The sequence below is a fragment of the Mus caroli genome, chromosome 7 (assembly GCF_900094665.2).
Source record: "Mus caroli chromosome 7, CAROLI_EIJ_v1.1, whole genome shotgun sequence".
Lineage (NCBI taxonomy): Eukaryota > Metazoa > Chordata > Mammalia > Rodentia > Muridae > Mus > Mus caroli.
The window spans coordinates 47,516,850-47,520,139 of NC_034576.1; the positions used below are offsets into that span (position 1 = coordinate 47,516,850).

At 40.6% G+C, this 3,290-nt stretch overlaps 1 protein-coding gene across 1 annotated transcript in view; it reads left to right on the plus strand.

Annotated features, from left to right (window-relative positions):
- Positions 1-3,290, plus strand: part of Bcat2 (branched chain amino acid transaminase 2) — a 20,919-nt gene that overhangs the window by 11,420 nt on the left and 6,209 nt on the right. The gene's annotated exons all lie outside the window — the stretch shown is intronic.

A 3,290-nucleotide genomic window follows, 5' to 3' on the forward strand; every position in this document is an offset into this window, starting at 1 on the left:
ACATAGAATATGGCGAGAAACTATGAAAAAAAAAAAAAAAAAAAAAAAAAAAACAAACAAACAAACAAAAAAACCAAAAACCTTTTAGAGGCAATATACATTTCTGCATTAACCCATGTATGGAGCGGGCAGTGTCCACAATTCAGTTAAAGGTGACTCTCTGTTCTTTGATTGAGCAGGTGAAAGGTATCAAAAGGCGCCAAGCTTCACAAGTCTGAACTGTATGACCGAGCTGCAGTAGAAATCTCCATCCGTGCCGTTGGAGCTTTGCTGGCTATGCTCAGCTGATGTCCTGCATGGCTTAGCCAGTCCCAGGGCTGTTCCCGCAGAGCGATCAGCATATATTTTACTCGTTGTGTTCTTGTTTTTTTCTTCATGCCTATAGCCAAGATTTTCAGGAGGTCTCCCCTAGCTAAATCTAATCTTTATTAATTTTGATGGACTCCATAGCTTTTCTTCTCCTTTTGAAACATAGACAAAACCTCTTCCCAATGCAACACATTTCCTGCCTTATATTCTGAAGTTAAGAAGTCCCTAAAATAAATAGACTGGTCTATTTCAGCAGTCACCCCCCCCCCCCAATAATCCAATATCTCCCAGCTGCCGTTGGTTTATTTTTGCTCATTAGTATTTAAAAATATAAAGTTCCAGCAGTTAAGAGCTCTGACTGCTCTTCCGAAGGTCCTGAGTTCAAATCCCAGCAACCACATGGTGGCTCACAAACACCTGTAATGAGATCTGACGCCCTCTTCTGGTGTGTCTGAAGACAGCTATACTACAGTGTATTTAGATACAATAATAAATAAGTCCTTTAAAAACAAATGTAAAGTTTGGGGCTTAGAAATATGGCTCAGCGGTTAAGAGCACTGACTGTTCTTCCAGAGGTCCTGAGTTCAAATCCCAGAAACCACATGGTGGCTCACAACTATCCGTAATGAGATCTGATGCCCTCTTCTGGTGTGTTTGAAGACAGCTACAGTGTACTCACATATAAATAAATAAATAAATAAATAAATCTTTTTAAAAAATGTAAAGTTCATAAAGCTCTATATAATCTATTTTTTGGGGGTTGTTTACACCTTTTTCTTTATTCGGCATCTCTTTTAAAGTACAATTAGATCTTTTTTAAAAAAATTATTTATAAGTATACGGTAGCTGTCTTCAGACACACCAGAAGAGAGCATTGGATCCCATTACAGATGGTTGTGAGCCACCATATTGTCCTGAAGGATCGTGTAGTGTACCTGTAATATGCTTTATATTCTAATATGCAAACAAACGGGTTTCATTTACTAGCAGTTTATGCTGGAGCGTTGTCAGTCTTTTTTTTTTAAGATTTATTTATTTATTATATGTAAGTACACTGTAGCTGTCTTCAGACACTCCAGAAGAGGGGGCCAGATCTCGTTGCGGATGGTTGTGAGCCACCATGTGGTTGCTGGGATCTGAACTCTGGCCCTTCGGAAGAGCAGTCGGGTGCTCTTACCCACTGAGCCATCTCATCAGCCCGAGTTGTCAGTCTTAAGGCTGGACAAAAAGCAACACGAGCCATTTGTTTCCTGTCCACAAGGAAAGACTGTTCTGAAAGACAAGTAGAAAAACAAAAGCCTGCCAGGACAAACAGCTCTCACTACTTAGAATTTAGCAGAGAGACAGAGCGGCTCCTGTGGATAAAATGAGAGATTCTAAAGATGCCAACAGCCAGATATTTTGGCAAACTACTATAAATAATAAGAGAGCCACATTAAAGTTACAGTTAGGTGGAATTGAGACTGAAGGCTTAGTGGATACAGGGACAGATATAACAATTTCACAAGATTCCTGGTATCCAGCCTGACCACTTCAAAGGGTACACAACTCCTAAAAACTGGGACATTGTCTCAGCTAAAATGGATTGGATGCTAGGACCAGAAGATAGATAGGAAAATTAAAGTCATATGTGACTAATATAGCCATACATCTATGGGGAAGAGAGCTATTTCAACACTGGGAAGCATAGATTAACATTTCTCCAGTGTTAGACACAGGCTGTAGAAGAGGAGAAATTCCTAATAAAGAGAAAAAAAAATGTTATTGAAGACAGGGACAGTCTAGGCTGATCCATAAGCAGGATACGGCAGAGGCTGATTCTTAAAGTTTACATGGGGGAGCCACTGCTGATGGATCGCCAGCTGCCTTACCACTAAAATGGCAAACTAACAAACATGTAGAACAATGGCCTATGACAAAAGGAAAGAGATAGGCACTAGAACAGCTAGACCAAGAACAGGAGGCTCTCTCCTTCCCAGAGTCGCCCCCACCCACCAAGTCCCACCTTACTATTCTGCCTTTTGCTGTAGGTCTTAGGGTTTTTATTTTAGCCAATCAAAAGGTGCCTTAGGCAGACAAGGAAGGACAGAGACATCTTTACACAGTGATCACTCCAACAGGACAGTACTGTTCATTAGACAGTCACCTATTGTTAGCCATTTGGGTTCTTTTCAGCCTTGAGATAGAAAAAATGTTGCAATAAAGTCCCATACCCTTATCTTTTCTTCCGAATGCAAGTGTACCGAATGCAATTTCTACAGCTAGGGAGTCAAAGGGCAAGCATGGCAGTTTGAACAGCGTTGCTACAGTGTTCTCTTTAGAACTTGTATCACTTCCCACACTCACTGCCCGAGCCTGTTTCCCAGAAAGAAGCCTTGCCAAACAGCCGTAGAGTTCTTTAAAGTTCTCAAGGTGGTGGGTGTGATGCGCACCTTTAATCCTAGCACTCAGGAGGCAGAGGCAGGCAGGTCTCTGTGAGTTTGAGGCCAGCTTTGTCTACAAATTGAGTTCCAGGACAACCAGAGCTACCATTAAAAAAAATATGGTTGCTGGAGAGTGAACTCAGGTCCTCAGGACAGTACAGCAAGCATTTTGCTGACAACCTCAGGATCCTCAAATTCATTTTAATTTGCATTTCCCCCCCAAATACAAATGATGTTGGGGCCTGGTAATTAAGAGCATGTTTTGCTCTTGCAGAGGACTTGAGTTCAGTCCCCAGCACCAGATCAAGCAGTTCCCAACTTGTAACTTCACCTCCAGGGGATCAGATGCCTCTGGTCTCCATGAGCATGACATATAGTATGTATATACCTATGTACAGACACACACTCATACACAAGTTAAAAAGAAATCTTAAAAATATTTTGAATAAAGTAAATGATATTGGCCCTGTGACATGCATATAACCATTGGCATACATACATATGAATTTCCCAAAGAAATATATATGTATATATATATATATACATATATATATATAT